Consider the following 18,217-nt stretch of genomic DNA (forward strand, 5'->3'; position numbering starts at 1 on the left):
GACTTATTTCCTTTCTGGACTCTTGTTCTTGGCCGCCTTTTTTTTTTTTTTCTTTTAATGTAACAGTGTATCTTGATCATATATATCCATGTATTCATCCCTACTGTCCTCCTCCAAATTCTGTCCTTGACCCAGAAACACTCAATCATGACTTCTTTCCAAATTTCTCCCTGATAAAGCAACAAACCCAGTCTCAGGTGGTTAATTGCAAGTTTCTTTTCTTTCTTTTTTTCTTTAGTAGTTCTTTTGAGCTGTGCAGGGATGACACATAAGGCCTAATCTGACTGGGATTCTTTGGGGGTGCTATGAGAAGAGACACATACCTGGGGTTCTTTATTAGGACTGTTGTCGGGCCCAGGGCTTTAAGAGCATTGAAGACTTTGGGTGATGGGGGCTGGAAACCTTTATCTGGAGGTTAGGCTCAGTTCAGTGTGTTTTGTGGGGAAGTCCTCAGATAAATACTGTGAGTCTTGGGCAGTTGTCCAGACGAGATGAGGAAGAGAAACTAGAAGTGCTTGCTGTAAGGGGCATAGATTGTGTAGCAGCTTCGAACAGTGCTTGTGCAGAGGAAGTCTTCTCTCTCACAGGCAAAGGCTATCCCAGGCTTTCAGATCCATTAATAATTGCTTGGCCAGAAACCTTTGGTTTCCAGGAGAGGAGGACTTTTCCACTTCAGGGTTTGTTTAGGAGGCTGGGTCCCTCTCCTTGAGGACCATGGAGTTGTCTTGGAGAATAGGAAGGCCTTTAGATTTCACCAGAGTTGCTTTGGTCAGAAATTGCAGTTCCTAAGCTCAGTGGAGTCCTCTGAGGGTCCTGAGGCAGAGAGGATGCTGGGCCCCTTACCTTCCAGTATGTGCCGGAACAGGAGGGACTGGGCACACCCATACCTCCAGTCCCCATGCCATTACACATTGTAGAGGTAGGAGGAGAGTTTATAAAAGTGGGTTCTCTTCTTCCACTGTGTGGCTCCAGGGATGTAACATGGTCATCAGGCTTGGCAGAAAGCACCTTTACTCACCAAGCCATAGTGCTGGCCCATTTTTTTGTTTTTCTGAGATAAGATCTCACTAATGTAGCACACATGTGAAAATTAAATATAATAAAAATTAACCTTATATAGAAAAAGAAAAGTAACCCACAAAACAACTCTGTCTTCCTCCCCAAAGCCAAGAGAATATATTTATGCTAGGCATGTAGGACACTACTGTAATCCTAGGAATGGAGAGGGTGTTCTGGTTGATTTTGTCAGTGTGACACAAACTGCAGTTATCTGGGAAGAGGGAATCTCAACTGAGGAATTGCTTCCATTAGGTTGGTCTGTAGAGCATTTTCTAGCTGCATGGTTGCTGTGGGAGGGAGAATCCCATGAACTGATGGCAGTACCATCTCTCTGGGCAGGAGGTCCTGAGTTGTACAAGAGTGCAGCTGCACAAGCCAAGGGAAACAAGCCAGGGAACATTGTTCCCTCTGTGGTCTCTGCTTCAGTTCCTACCTCCAGGTTCCTGCATTGCCTTCCTTCAGTGATGGACCATAAAGCATAAGAAAAGAAATCCCTTCTCTCAAGTTGATTTTGGTCATTGTTTATCACAACAGAAAAGCAAACTAGGACAGAGGGTGAGACAAGAGGATCACTAGTTTGAGAGTTTGCAGCTAGCCTGGCCTACATAGTAAGATGCTGTCTTTAAAAACAAAACAAAACAAAAAACAAACAAATAAAAACACACGTCCAGAACTCAGGAGGCAGAGGCAGGTAGATCTCTGAGTTTGAGGCCAGCCTGGTCTACAGAGTGAGTTCCAGGATAGCCAGGGCTATGCAGAGAAACCCTGTCTTGAAAAACAAACAAACAAACAAAAACAGAATTTATTGTTATCAAACTCATTTATGTTTGGCCATCACCCTTATGGTCACTCCCATTGTAATCAAGTGTTTCCAAGGTTACCTCTTCCCATCCTTACATTTCCTTTCTTGGTATTTGGGCTGTTCTTCCAGAGTGTGAATATGTGTCCCCCTAAGTCATGCCTTGTCCCAACTGAGGGTCTGTTTGGAGAAAGGTAGTAATTAACTATGGGTATGGTCTTGATTCCATAAGCTTAGTGTTCCTCTAAGAGGAGACACCAGTGAGCTTGCATGCTGCTGTATTTGGGGAAGGTCTTGTTAGGACATTGTAAAAAAGGCAGCTGTCTGCAAGCTAGGATGGAGTCTTTCACTAGAAACTGTATTGTCTACAGCCCACATCTTAAACTCCAGCCTCCAGAATGCTGTGAAAATAAATGTTTGTTATTTAAGACACCAGTCTGTGGCAGTTTCTTGTTTTAGCTGAAACAGTTTAATATAAGGAGGTATAATCTGGCTGTTTATCTGCTTGTACCTAGATGTTTGGGAATAAACAAGGATATAAAATAATTCCTAGTTATCATTCAAAATGGCCGTGTTGCTCTGGTCTCATGGATAATTGTAACTCTATAATAAAGAAGGGAAGAATATAATTTTTTTTTACAGTGGTACTCAGTGTCTGATAGCTATTAGCAAAAGGTAGCTGTCCCTGGTGAGTTACTGTAAATACATTTAATCTGTTCTGTTACCTGCTGTTTCATGAATGCATCCCAGAAGCATCTTATCTTGTTTTTCATACTTGTCTTCTAGTGAGAAGTGTTCTGATTTGCAACTTCAGGGGATAATTACAATATTCATTAATTTCTGTTCTTTTCTTCCATTTATTTCTGGTTCCTTGAGAAAATTTCCCCTCAATCTATAATAACAGGAGATAAGTTCCTTCATTAAAAGTGTGTTTTATAACACTGGTTTCTCTCTTGGCATATAGGCAGAAAGACTGTGTCAGCACCTCCTTAGATGAGTAAAGGTCTTCCCAGTATGGACTACAGTGATTAAGAGGCTTGGAGGGGGAAGGGCAGGCTTGGCCTCAGGCTACACTGGAGAAGTTATTATTGTTACTATTGTTGTTGTGTATTGAAATTTCTGAGTGGGAGAGAACTGATTTTTTTTTTTAAACCAAGGATTCAATCATAAACATTGATCATGCATGTTATATACAGGATATTGAACATGGTGTTACAGGGAACACAAATTTTGATTTATAGAGGTTCATATTGATTAAAGAATGGGTAGCTATATAGAGTGACGTTAGTATTGAGAGACCCAAGCACAGTCCTGGAAAGTCAATGCCCTGGATGCTAGAGAATAGGTGTGTATGTGTGTGTGTGTGTGTGTGTGTGTGTGCTGAGTCTCCCTGGAATGCAATGGAACTGAGAGCCCTCTTGAGGGCTATTGTTCTAGTTTTATTTCTGTTGCTATGATAAAATATCTTTGACAAAAAGCAACTGAGGGGTTTATTTGGCTTACAGTCAGTCACTGAGGGGAGGTCCAGGCAGGAACTAGTCAAATCCATGGCCCAGAACATAGAGAAATGAATATACCAATGCTGCCTGTGTTCTGCTTTAGGTCTCCTGCCAAGGATATGGTGCCAACCAAAGTGGGCTAGGTCTTCCTGTTCAGTGAATAATCAAGACAGTCTCCCATAGGCATGCCCACAGGCCAACCTGATCTAGACAGTTCTTCAATTAAACCGTTCCCAGGTGATTCTAGCTTGTGTCAAGCTGACAGTCAGCACAGCCATGATTTCCTTAGCACTTGAATCTGTAAGGAAGCAGTAGGGAGAAAGGCTATATAGAGAGTGGCTTGTTACACTCTTAATTTTTCCTGGTATTTTGCCCCTCTGTGTCTATTTATCATCATTGATGGGACTATTATTTGTGTCCTGTATAAATGAGGATTTCTTTTTCTTTTTTTGAGACAGAGTCTCTAACAAAGGCTGGCATTGAATTAGGTCTGAAACCTTGAAATTCTAATTCTCCTCCTCCTTCCCAAGTGCTGGGCTTACAGGTGTCACATCATACTGGGGATTGAACTCAGGGCTTCACGCATGGTAAGCAAGCCCTTTAACAAGTGAGCTACATCATGTGGAGTCTGTATAAATGCTGATTTAAAAACAAATAGCAAGTGATCCTCTATGACGGTTGAGGAGGTGGGCAGTTGGCTCAGGATAGGGCAGAAGCAGGAAGCTCTGTGAGATGCCTGAGAAAAGAATGGAAGAGTGTCAGACAGCAAAAGCCAACAAGAATTTGAATTAATTTAGAACAAGTGGAAACTCAGATGGGAAGGTCTGATCTGGATTAGTAACTGTTGAGGTTTGTGGGTGTGGGGCAGATACTGGAAGATTTCTGTCTGTGAGAATAAAGAGACAGGAACAGTTAGCTTGGGGTGTATTGGGAAGATTGACTTAATTATTAGACCACTTTTACTGTTTCCTCCATGTCGTCTCTCTTACGGTTTCTTTTGAGACTGTTTCTATGTAGCTCTGGCTGTCCTGAACTCACTCTGTAGTCTAGGCTGGACTCAAACTCACAGAGATCCTCCTGCCTTTGCAAGGTGAAGACTAGGAGGAAATGGCATTCCAAGCACAGGTGAGGGGCAGGGTATGCAAAAACCTAGTGGTGAGCCGGGCGTTGGTGTGGCTCGCCTTTAATCCCAGCACTTGGGAGGCAGAGGCAGGCTGATCTCTGTGAGTTCGAGGCCAGCCTGATCTCCAGAGCGAGTGCCAGGATAGGCTCCAAAGCTACACAGAGAAACCCTGTCTCGAAAAACGAAAAAAACAAAACAAAACAAAAAAACCACCATCACCACCACCACCACCAACAACAACAAAAAAACCAAAACAAAACAAAAAAAACCCTAATGGTAGGAAAGAGTGTCACAGAGTAGTGGAGAAAAGGGCAAGGCGACAAAGAATCAGGGTTCTCTAGAGTAACAGATTTTATAGAATGAATGTCTCTAAATATAGGAAGGGGATTTATTTGAATAATTTATAAACTGTAGTGCAGCTAATCTAACAATGACTGCCTATGAATGGAAAATCCAAGAATTCAGTGGTTGTTTAATACACAAGGCTAGATGTCTCAGCTGGTCGGTCTTCAATATACACTGGAATCCCAAAGAAGTGGGCTCCACTGTCAGTGAAGGAATGGATTTGTTAGCAAGGCGGAAGCAAGCGGGAAAGGAACAAAGAATTCCTTCTTCCCTGTCCTTAGCTAGGCTCCAGTAGGAGGCATGACCAGATCAGAGGCAGGCAGACCTCCCACTTCAAAGACCCTGGTTAGAGGTTTGTCTTCTCACCTCAGAGATCCAGATTAGAAGTGGATCCTCCCACTTCAAATTAAGCAAAAAGTCACTCACAGGCGTGCCCCATTAGTTAATTCCAGATACTATCAAGTTGACAACCAAGAATAGCCATCATAGTGTTATTTTGAGGGTCATAGGAAAATACAGGTTTTCAACAGGGGAGGAGATAGGGTCAGATTTATTCGGTGCCTATTGAGTAATCTCATTGACATTTAATCAAGGTATGTATTTGCTGATCTTGGTACCCCAGGATCATTGACAGAGCAATGAAGGTTACCTCATTTTTGCAGATTACCACCTGTATGTGGAGTCTGAAGCCAGGAAGAGAGTGGACAGGCCTGAGGGCCTGGCGCTTGATCTCAGCCCTGTAGCCCAAGGCAGTGCTGCTGAGCCCTTGGCGGTCCATGTTCTCCCACCTATTCCCATCCTCAGCCCTCACTGCAGAGTGCCTGCACAGCAGCTTAAAATTCTTCAGTCATGCTCTGTACAAATTGAAAAATCTTACAACAATGTCATATTAACAGAAGAAGTTCTCAAAAGTAGGACTGAGAAATAAAGACCTCTCTGCCTTTTCTGCCTGCAAGGGAATTTGAAAAATATAGAATTCTAAGTCTTATGTTAAATATCCTTGGGGTTCCTTTTCCTTCCCTTTAAAAAGTTTTTTCTATTAACCAAAAATCCAGCAGAGACACTTGTGGGAAGATAACTCCTTTTGGCTGGAGCTCCAGCTCCACGTTGTGAGCTTTTTAATTTTCTTTCTTCGGCAGTGGGTTGGGACCCAACTGTGCAATCACTGGGGCTCAGCACAGTCCTGTTTGGGGGTAAGGTGTCTCTGGGAATCTCTGTTTTTCCCTTGTACCTACCTAATGAAAGACAAATTGAATCAATTTTCAATCAAGGAGATGAATGACAGGGTTTTCCTTAGAAAAGAAATCATAAGGCCCCCAAAATACTAAATATGATACACAGTGAAGTTTTTATTTGCATGTATGCTGCTAGGCATGGTTTAATGTCAGGACACGTTTGGAAAGCTGCCATGCCAGGGAGATGAAGGGGAGTGCATTCCTCTCTTCTCTTTCTTACACTTTGGGCACACCTGTGTGTTCCCAGCATTTGTGTTAGATAGTGTTCAGAAGCATTGGGATAAATGAAAGGTTGTTTGATTAGGACCTTCTTCCCCTCCTGTTGCTCCTCCTCCTGGCCCCTCATTCTGCTATTTGTTCATTCAACACACATTTATTCCTTCTGAGGTGCTATGAGGGTCAATTTCAAGGAAAAGGGTGAAAGCAACATTTCCAGTGAGTCGAGATTGAGAGACAAGATTTATCTTCCTTATATTTTGTTTTTTTATTTTGGAAAATGGAGTCCCAGGGTACTAACAATACCAACATCCTTCTGAGAATTGCCTTCTTACATCTGCTTTCGCAGATGCAGATGGTTCCACCCACTGATTTTCCTTATGGCAGTATAGGATGGAGGAGGAAGTAGGAATGGAGACTCGGGCTCAGTGACTATCCTTGGAATTTGCCTTCTTGGGCAGTGAAGGGTGAATGTGTCAAGCTGAGCTTCCTTTGCTTGGGATCTGAGTTACATCACCACAGGCCTCATTTTCGGGTTCTGGGCTTTTAAAGCAATGGCATTTCTAAAGAATCTATGCGGGAGCCAGATCTTCCCTGAAGCCTACTCTCTGATGTCTATTGCTGTTGAATGGGCTCTGAGTGCTTTTCTTTATATGAAGAAAAAGTGAGTCTTATTGAGAGCTATTTAAAGGGGTTCAGGACAGTGGCTATTGGTTATTCCAGTGAGCAGGTAAAAGCTGTGACTTCTGCTTCCTCACTGTGACGTTCTGCCTGGGTCTGACCTATGAAAAACCTATAGGTGCTGACCTCACCTAAAAGGTGAGAACTCATTACAACAACTAGGGATTTGAACAGAAGAATAGAGAAGTTTGGCAAATAAACTGATCAGAGCTGATAAGTAGAAGGAAAAGGGGGAGTTGGAATCCAGAGCTCCTGTATTTTTGACATTGGTAGGATAGCTAACAGGTGGCAGCTCTAGAGGAGGATCAGGCATTTCCAGCGAAGAACAGGGCTTAGTTTTGAACTTGAGTGTGAAACATACAGTAGACTATAGTAGGATAATCTTTCTGGCAGCATGAAGGCTATGCTGAAAATCTCATGTTGCTTTCATGTTTATATTTTTCTCTATGGGTAGATAATGTGATACAACTCCAGTTCTGTTTACCTCATTCTATTAAGAAAAATAGAAACTGGGCATTTCTAAGAGCAAACTACTAACTTACAGGGTTAAGGAATGAGTTCATTGATAGAGTTCACAAACCATGATGATCTAGGTGGCAGGCTTCATTCTATCCCTGTTTCTCCTTTAAGAACATTCTGAAAAGAGAGGCTCTAGACATTTGCTAGGACAGTACAATGAGCTGTGTGTTCAGAACTTATCAAATCTGTATGGGAAAGAAGGTCTTGGTATAGCATGATGTTGCTGCCCATCAGCTCTCCAGCATATATTTGTTGAAATAAATATATATGCCTAGTTTTGGGTTTTCAGATCTTCAAAAAGCACCATGGCCTCTACTTGAAATGTTCCCTTCATTGTCTTTTGACTAACTTCTTTTCCACTTTTAATCTTCCAAGCTTACTTCTTCTTCCAGTAAACTTTCTATGACCCACACACCATGGTGGAAACATCTGCACTCTTGCTGGAAACTATCTTTGGCAGGCTTTTTAACCTGCTGTGTCCTTTGTCTTTCTGGGAGCTCCTAGGGAAGAACATCCCTTTTTGTTTATTCTCTGCACCCCCAGCATTTGGTACATATTTAGGATGTTGCAGGACTTGACAAATATGTATGGAAGGATGTGTTATCTTTCAGCTGGATGTGTGGAAGTGACAACTGGATATGAATGTTCCAGGTTTTTTTCACCTTTTCATAATTATGGATTTTTGCTCTTATAGCTCTCCTATTTGGGAAAGAACAATGTCTTTGCAAAAATACCTTTTTTGGGGGGGTACTGGCCTGTTAATTGCTTATCTAGGGTTGAAATGGCTTTTGTGTGGGTGTGAACCTCAGGTAGTCAGTGGACTGTGTGTTAGTGTTGTATAGACATGGTACTTTAGATGCTCTCCATATCTCTGTGAATTATAAGCCAAACATCTGGCATCTCTGAAGACACAGCTTATGTCTTTATGTGTTGTTTATGGGAGTGGTTGCCATTCATGGTGAGAGCCTTGCAGTATTAACCAAATTTCCTGAACCTAGAATTTTCTCTTGGTATTACCAGAGACTGCTGCTGCTGTTTGAGAGTCACTACAAGAGGAATTGGAGTGCTGTGAGGCAGAATGGATTAATTACAAAAAATTGCTTCTTGCCTGGTGAGGACAAGCTCTTTAGGCAAAATAGAGGAGTGTGTAGGGAAAGGATGAGCAACAGAGACAGGAAAGTACAGAAAGCCAAGACTCAGGTAGTTGTTCTACAAGGAAACTAGAATGAACTGAGGCACTTGTTATAAACCCAAGGCAAGAGAGAACTGGGCATATCTCATACCCTTGTTACTCTTCAAATGTTGGTTGTTCTTTTGGGGCTGGAGAGATAGCTCCGTGGTTAAGAGCACTGGCTCCTCTTCCAGAAGCCAGGTTTGATTTCTAGCACCCATGTGGTGGCTCACAACCATCTGTAACTCCAGTCCTAGGGGACCTCACTCACTCTTCTGTCCTCACAGGTACCAGGCACACATGTGGCACACAGCCATACACTCAGGCAAAACATTTATGCACATAAAAATAAAAAAATGTCTTATAGCCCATTTGAGTTAGGCTTCAAATGCTTTCTGAAGCCAGGCATTAGTGGCATATGCCTTTAATCCCAGCACTCAGGAGGCAGAGGCAGGTGGATCTCTGAGTTTGAGACCAACCTGGTCTACAAGAGCTAATTCCAGGACAGCCTCCAAAGCCACAGAAAAACTGTCTCAAAAAAACAAAACCAAGAAACAAATAAACAAAAAATGCTTTCTGATTTTTAGCATGGTTATATTCTTTTAGATAGGATATTCTTTGTCTAAAAGCATTTGATAAAGTAGACTTGGCAGGTAGGTGGCATGTTGTTCTCTTCCAGATAATCTAGTTCAAGGAGAAGGCTAGCTGGCAAGCCATTCCCATGGAGCTTACTGTGGCAAGAGAGACTTAAAGGTCCTGCTGGCATCCTCATCACAAGCTCACTCACTGGAACCCAGAATCCCTTTGCAAATTCCCATCTTGGATGCTGCTGTTGGCTAGCTGTACCTCTGTCAGTTGCAGGCTGATGACTCCTGGCAGGCTGGGATTTGGTTGGTGGCATCTTGCAGGGCCCCTTGACCCTACCTGCTGTTACAAATCTTGTTGTGTACCCTTATTAACATGCATGACTATTCCTTGATACACCACTCTTAAGAAGGACAGATACCAGATGGGAAAAGTAACTCTCTTGGGTTTATGTGTGTTTTAAGAAACTATACTTTAAAAAATCAATTGTAGCCGCCTTGGATGCTTTTCCATGCTCAGAATGTGTTTGTTTTGTTCTTGATGTTCTATGGAGACCAGCAGAGTTGTAAAGAGAATTCACCTCCTTAGAAAACCTGGGCAACTCTTGGTGCTTCCCCAGGAATATGCAATGTATCTTTCTCCTTCCATTTCTTGCCAAGGTCAGGGCCTGGGGATGACTTCTCAGAGCAGTGTGCTTTGTATTATTGTCCAAGGAGCTTAACTAAGAGACCAAGGGATGTTTTGAAGTTAAAGTGTCATATTGTTCAGATTAAAGTTTTTAAGCTATCAGTTAATTGTTGTTTTTAAAATCTGTTAATTGAACTCAAGTTTGATTACTGTAGTTGACATAGATACTGGACAAATGCGGGTTCAATGCTTGGGGCATAGTTGAACACAGACTTGGAGAAGACACAACGCACAATTTACAGCTTCTGACATAATTCAGCTGTTTCCCCATGCTGATTGCTCTCCTCTATAGTGCTGATACAGGGAATTGTTAATGGGTAAGCTCTTGCTGTGCCAATCAGGGTTGCAGGGAGGCTATTTGGATAGTTGAAATAGCTCTGAGATTGGGAGGACATTTAAAGTTTGAAGCTAATCCCTTATTCCCCTTCAGCCCTAGCATAGCACCCAAGCTTGAGACATGCCTTGATTTGAGGGCTTTATTACCATCACATAGAAGGTGGTAGTGGAAGATCAGAAGTTCAAAGTTTAAGTTCTTTGACCATTTTCAAATAGAGTTTTTTCTATCTGTTGAGTTGTTGGAGATATTTTATATATTCTGATATTATACTCTCTTTTTTCTTTTTTTTTTTTTTTTTTTTTTTTTTTTTTTTTTTTTTTTTGGTTTTTCAAGACAGGGTTTCTCTGTGTAGCTTTGGAGCTGCCTCCCAAGTGCTGGGATTAAAGGTGTGTGCCACCAACTCCCAGCTTGATATTATATTCTTATCAGATATGATCTATAAACATATTCTCCTATTCTCCCTTCCCCTTTTCCCCAGTGCTGAGCATAAAATCCCTGGCCTTGTACATGATAAGGAAACTCTCTACAAACTGAACTATATCCCCAACCGTTTTTTTTTTTTTTTTAATCAACCTTATGTTTTTTGATGCAGAAAAGTCTTGAAAATAATTAATGAATTATTTTGCTTTGTGAATGCATGCCTGCATGTGTGTGAGAGGCCGGAAGAGAGCCCTGGATCCCTTGGAGGAATTACAGATTCTTGTTTGTTTGTTTGCTTTTTTTTCTGTTGTTGTTGTTTGGAGACACAGTTTCGCTATGTAACAGCCGTAGCTGTCCTGGAACCCACTCTGTAGACCAGTCTGTCCTGGAACTCACAGAGATCTGAATGCCTCTGCAGTCAAAGTTGTGTCCCCCTCCTCTATCCGCCTGTCCTGAATTACAGTTTCTTGTGGGTTATTTGGGCTACTGGGATCTGAACTCTTGTTCTCATAACTGGGCAGCAAATGATTTTAACCATTGAGCCATCTCTCAAGCTACAATTTTTTTTTTTTTCTGAGACAAGGTTTCTGTATATAACAATCCTGACTGTTCTGGAACTCGGTCTGTAGACCAGGCTGGCATTGAATTCACAAGAGATCCCCTGCCTCTGCCTCGAGAGTAGTGGGATAAAGACATGTGCATTACCACTGCCTGGCTAGCTATAAGTTTTTAATGTTATTAAAGTTCAGCTTCTTGTTTTTTTCATATTACTTATGATTTTGGTGTCATACTTAAACAATTGTCAAATTAACCTCATCAAAGTTTGCTTTTTGTTTTCTTCTAAGAGATGTGAGTAAACTTTTAAATTTAGGTCTTTGATTGGTTTTCAGGCCTTGCTAAAAGTCAGTTGAGGGTCTGGAGGCAGTGGTGGGAGGCTCAGCTGTGGAGGTACTTGCTGTGAGGACTGATAACCTGAGTTCAATCCCCAGGACCCATGTGGTGGAGGGAGAGAGTGCATTCCCCTGAGTTGTCCTCTAACTGCCATACATGTGCTGTGGCACAGGCGCCTATATGCATGACATAGGTTTGCACGCACGCATAGAAACAAAATGTTTTTTAAAAGTCAGTTGTCTGCAGATGTATTCTATTCTCCCAGCTCTGTCCCATTGATTTATATGCATATCTATGTCAGGTCTTTATTTTTTATTGAACTTTTGTAGTAAGTTTTGAAATCAAAACTTGTAAATTCTTCAACTTTTGTCTCCTACTTTGTTCTTTTTCAAGATTGTTTTGAGTATTCAGGGCTCTTTAAAATCCCATATGAAATTTATGATATAAATAAATATAGTTATTTCCATAAAAAATGCCACGGGGGGGGCGGTGGAGTCTTGAGAGATGGCTCAGTGGTTAAGAGCATTGGCTGCTCTTTCAAAGGTCTTGAGTTCAATTTCCAGAAACCACATGGGATTGAAGCTCTCTCTGGCATACATGCATCATACCTAACAACAAAACAAAGCATATAAACAAACAAACAAACAAATGCCACAGGGAATGTAAGAGGAATTGTGTTGAATCTGTGCATTGCTTTAGGTGGAATTGTCATTTTAACAGTGTTAAATCTTTTAATACACCTCAAGATGTCTTTCTGTTTATTTAGATCTTTTTTATTTTTTATTTTTGGTTTTTCGAGACAGGGTTTCTCTGTGTAGCTTTGGAGCCTATCCTGGCACTCTCTCTGGAGACCAGGCTGGCCTCGAACTCACAGAGATCCTCCTGCCTCTGCCTCCCGAGTGCTGGGATTAAAGGTGTGCCCACCAATGCCCAGCTGTGATCTTTTAAATTTCTTTAGCAGGGTTTTATAGGTTTTAGTATGCAGTCTTTCACTTTCTCTGTTTCTAAGTATTTTATCCTTTTTGGTGGTATTTTAAGTGACATTGCTTTCATTCCTTTCAACTTTTTTTGTTGTAGTTTTAAATTGTGTATACCTGTGTGTGTATGTGTGTGGGGGGGTGTCACTGAGAGCAGGTGCTCTTGGCGGTCAGAGGACTATTCCCCAGCCCATGCTCCAGGCAGTGGTGAGCTGCCTCATGTGGTACTGGTGACTGAATGTGGGTCCCCTGCAAGAGCAATGCATGCTCTTACTACTGAGCCATCTCCAGCCCCGTTTTCATTTCTTTTTTGAAAGTTCACTGCTGGTGTATAAAAATAAAACTAATTTTTCCCTGCAGTTATGAACATTAGCAGAATCTTTGGTTGATTCTATACTATTTTTTTTGTTTGCTTGTTTGTTTTTTACATATAAAATTGTTCAGTCTTCACCCAGCCTACAATCCATAACCTCAGAGAAGCTAGAACCCTCTTCCAGAAACAGATGGAAGCAGATGCAGAAATCCACAACTAACCATTGGGCCAAGCTCCTGGAGTCCAATCGAAGTGAAGGAGGAGCAATAATATGAACAGAGGAGTCAAGGCCAGGATGGGGAAACCCCCAGAATCAGCCCGGCTTCTGCTCATTCTTAACAATTACTTTGCTGACCATTAGGGCTTGGCATCCTGTGTCTAGTACTCCCTATTTGAAGCTGGGTCATCAACTTTTTCATACATTGCTTTGACACTGCTGTCCTGACCACTTTTCTGGGGAGCCAGCCACATTGATGATTCTTCAGAGTCAGACTGGAGGCTGCTCTGGCAAGTAGGGTCAAGTTGTGGCTTTCCCCGTTCTGTTTCCTTGGGCTGATGAATGGATGGTCTGATCCTGGACTTGCTGAACAGGCCTCTGAGTTATCCAAGAGATCATCAAAAGAGAGCTTGTTATATATTACTTGTGTCGTTAACATTTCGAGATTAAAAACTCCATTGAGCACAGCTTTCCATAGTTCTAGGTTTCTATAAGATTATTAGATGTGGTCACAATACCTTGCTTAAACTAGTAATTCATATATATAATAGCTCTGCTTCTTCTCAATATTTTGAGAGGGGGTACATTTTGAGACAGGTTCTCACTATGTAGCTATAGCTAGCCTAAAATTCTCTGGCTAGACCAGGCTGGCCTTGAACTTTTGCTGAACCTTTGACTTGTCTCATTACTAATATTTTATGCACCTGTTTTTAATTGATCACAATAGACATTAAAAAAATTCTTTTGTGTGTGTATAGGTGTTTTGCCTGCATGTATGTCTGGGTACCATGTGTGTGCAGTGCCCATAGATGCCAGAAGATGGCGTCAGATCCAGTATGACTGGAATTACAGACAGTTGTGAGCTGCCATGTGGGTACTTAGAATTGAACCCAGGTCCTCTGGAAGAACAGCCCTTAACTCAGCTCTTAACTGCTGAGCCATATCTCTAGCCCCTTAAACAAATTTTAAAATGGCTAATCATTTGCTATTCCGTAGTTTTTCTTAATGTTTTTAATGGTTTTACTTTTGCTCAGTCAATAGGTATTTTTTTTTTTTTTGAGTGCCAGATAGTGTTGGACCTTGGAGATAAAAGGTTAGGCAGACCATTATCTTTAACCCTTGTGGATTTGCCAGTTAGATGGATTTCACTTGTGACAAGCCTGTGAAATAGAACTTGACTACCCAAGAGAGCACAGTGTTCTAGTTCTCTTTCTATTGCTGTGCTAAAATACTTTGGCTAAAAGCAACTTAGGGGGGAAAGGGTTTCATCTTACTCTTCCAGGTCACAGTCCGTCACTGAGGGGAGTCAGGTCAAGAACCTGAAAGCAAGACTGCTTGTTATTTCGCAGAGCATTTATTCCAATCCAGGAACTTATATACTGTCAAGGAAGTACAGCAGAAACCATGGAAAAAGGCTGCCTGCTGCTTATCTAGCTTCTTGACAGAGCCCAAGACTACCTGCCCAGGGGGTGGTTCTACCCACAGTGGCCTTCCCACATAAGTTAATAGTTAAGACAATAACAGACATGCATAACTGATCAAGACAGCTCAATTTAGACCTTTCCCAAGTGATTCTAGGGTGTGCCAAGTTAACGGTCAATGGGTAGGTTCCTTTACTCTTTTCTTTCTTTTTTTTGGATAGACTCTTGTGTTTCTGAAGCTGTTATTGAGGTGACGCTCTTCCTACTTGCTGGCTATGCCGGGATTACAGTCTCACCTCTCACCTTCACTTTGGTCACTTTCAATGTTTCAAACTTTACATTAGCATATATTTTGCATAATTGGTCTTATGTCATTTTCATACATGTATATAACATTTTGATTGTATTTACCCCATTACCTTCTTCCCCCACTTTTTAAAAAAGTAGTTTTGACTAGTGGCTAGAACTCAATATCTATGTAGTCTACTCTAATTTCAAACTTCCTGTCTCCTAAGTTCTGTGATTACAGGCTTGTACCACTGTGCCCATCCTTGTCTTCTGAGATGCAAAGGAGACTTTGGTAGGATAGTGGTAATTCTACTTATAATGAGTATCTCAGCAAAGCCCAGGAAGGCTAGACCTGGGAGCATGGCAGAGGTAGCTCTGAAATAAGGCAGCAGCAGCATAGAGGACTGCCGTTTCCTAGGCAATACTCTGCTTAATATTTTTAGCATGTGGTCACCGCAGAACTAAACGTAGCTTCTGATCCCAAATTGGTAATAAATGTAGATTATTTAGAGTCAGAAACAATGCATTTAAAATTCTCTGCTCCCTAATTGTGTGCCAAGTGCTGAGTTTAGATTTCTTTGTTTCTTGGCTACCTACCCAGCCTCCCACCATCTTTGGGAGAAGATGCCTGATTTTCTTTGGGTATCGGGTGGGATTGTGAAACCCGTGAGTTATGGCTCCCTGAGTTATGTTGAGAAGCATCTGATTTTTTTATGTTTCTGCCCACGTATGTAAATGTATATGTTTTAAAATTCATCTCCCTTTCAAAGTTTAAGGATGTGGTATTATAAATAGCTGTGGGCTCTTAGGCACTTTAAGAATAAAATACGTTTCAGTTACCTGAAGATAGTCATAGTCAACGTGGGTAGTTGTAAGTTCTGTGATTGGTGGCCTATCTTCTCCTATTGCCACAAAGTGTTTTTGCAAGTATATGCGCTCCCCACCCCCTTGAGAATCCTCTGTAAGTTAAGGAACATTCTGGTTGTTGCTTGTCTTAACAGTTACAAAGTTGTATTTCAAGTTAGTTGCCTACAGTAGTGTCTGCTTTCTCATGACATATTCCCAGGGAACTTTCTTTTACATAATTGTACTGCCTTAGATGTGGAAAGCTTCATTATCTGTTGACTGTGAGCAGGATTTGAAACCTCTTGATATCAGTAATGGTAGCTTTGGGATATTCTATTCTGTAGAATGTGGTCAGATACTTGGATCAGATACCGAGACTATTGCTAAAATGTATCTGTGTGGGGATGGAGAGAATAGCCGCTCTTGTAGGGGACCTGGTTCCCAGCACCTAATAAATGTCTGTAATTCCAGTTCTAGGTGATCTGATGCCCTCTTCTGGCCTCTGAGGGCATGGTTTGCAAGTGGTGCACTTATATGCAGGCAAAACACTCATACACATAAAAAATAAGATAAATAAAAACATAAAATATATCAAGTGCTTATAACCAGCACAGAATAAGGGCCTCAAACTCACTTAGATCTTGGCTCTGCTTCCTGTATGCTGGGATTGAAGGTTTGTACCACCATGCCCAACTCAGCTACAAGAGTTTTTGAACTTCCACTTTGTGTTAGGTACTGTTCCTCTGTTTTGTTACCTCATTTAATCTGATAACTATGCTAAGTAGCTATTATCTAGTCTCTTTGTGTATAAAGATACTGAGACTTGACAACATTAATCTTCTAGCCCAAAGTCACACAGCTAGTCAGGCATACCTGAATCAATCCAGAGTCATTATATTGGAGTACAGATGAGAATTGTATTGTAATAGTTATTGTAACTTTTATTGTTGTAAGCACCAATTGGTCGCTCTCAGGACCTCAGGCAGAGCCAAGGAACAATTACAAAGGAGTGTCTTTTGCCACTCCATGCTAAAAGCTTGTCTAGTGGAAGGCATACTGACCAGCTCCTTCCCCCCACTGTGTGTGTGTGTGTGTGTGTGTGTGTGTGTGTGTGATAGAGAGAGAGAGAGAGAGAGAGAGAGAGAGAGAGAGAGAGAGAGAGAGAGAGGGAGACTTGGACATGCCAGAAGCAGGTCTATCCATAAGAGGACCCCAGTAGGCTCATTTAAAAATTTGTTATAACACAAAAATGTGAGTTTTTATTTATACAATTTCAGAACAAATAAAATGATGGATCCAGTTTCTGTGGCTGATTTCACAGACCCCTGGAGATAAGCATGGCCTGTGACAAGAGACCTGGTTCTGGAGCCCAACTGGCTTTAAATTCTCACTCTATTGCTCTCTGGCTGCATGAACTCTGGCTAGTTACTTAACCTCTGAATTTTGGTCTCCTCATGGGTAAAATGAGCAGCATGTTAGAACCACTTCAGAGGGTTGTTGTGGAGAGTAAATGAGCTTAGCACTTTGCTTAGAACATAGACAGTGCTCTATAAATATTGGGATGCAGTTATTATTGGACAGAATTTATTTTCCTCTGGGATGCTTAGTTATTGTACTGGAAAACCGGGGGAAGGAGTCTGACTGATGTATTTCTCTTCAACACCAATTGCTACAGTTGTAATCGGTACAACACAACAAAGAACAAAAGCTGCTGAGCAGACTGGGACATGACTGGGGACTCGGAGTCCATAGAATTAGGTCTGACATGAGTTTCTCCTTGGAGAATTTGCTTCTCTGCCCCAGTTCTCTGATGGCGTGACTGCTCCTCACTGTCCTGGGAATGTGTGCCCTGGGAGATGGCTGTATATTATCATAGGAACCTGTTCCATGGCATTGGCGAATTTCTCTGTCATACTATTGGAGTACATTTTTAAAAATTAAGACCCCAGTGGGATGTTGAAAATTTCTGAACTCCAAAGTGTACTACTACCTTTGCCTCCACTTGTTTAAACTTTGCTTTCACTTGTGGCTCCTCTTTGAATAGCCCTCTTGCTGCCTCATTGCCAAGTCCACTGTATTAACTCCTCTTCATTTAGATTGATCTCTTGGCATTGCTGTCTACAACTTGATTTTTCCTTATGATTCTCTCTTCTCTCTTTTAAAAATATTTATTTTTATTATTTTAATTATGTATAGGTGTGTATCTTTGTGTGTATTTACACATGTAAGTGAAGGTGCCCACAGAGGCCAGAGGCGTTAGAACCCCTGAATCTGGGTTACAGATGGTTCTGAACTGTCTGACATGGGTGCTGGGGACTGAACTCCGCTGGAAGAACAGCATGTGTTCTTAACTGTGGAGCCATCTTTCCATCACCTCCTCCTGCTCTCTTTTTAAAAATATTTTAATTATTTGACCATTTTCCAAGCACTGGGGAGACAGAGACAGGTGGATCTCTGTGAGTTTGAGGCTATCCTGGTCTGCAAAGTGAGTTCCAGGACAGCCAGGGCTACACAGAAAAGCCTGTCTTGAAACAAACAAACAAACAAACAAACAAACAGAAAAACATGCATTTTGATTATAACCACCC

The 18,217-nt window shown here is 41.6% G+C and overlaps 1 protein-coding gene across 6 annotated transcripts in view; it reads left to right on the forward strand.

Annotated features, from left to right (window-relative positions):
• Sil1 (SIL1 nucleotide exchange factor) overlaps positions 1 to 18,217 on the forward strand; it is a 237,493-nt gene that overhangs the window by 34,352 nt on the left and 184,924 nt on the right. The window lies entirely within an intron of this gene.

This window comes from Cricetulus griseus, chromosome 2 (assembly GCF_003668045.3).
Source record: "Cricetulus griseus strain 17A/GY chromosome 2, alternate assembly CriGri-PICRH-1.0, whole genome shotgun sequence".
Classification (NCBI taxonomy): domain Eukaryota; kingdom Metazoa; phylum Chordata; class Mammalia; order Rodentia; family Cricetidae; genus Cricetulus; species Cricetulus griseus.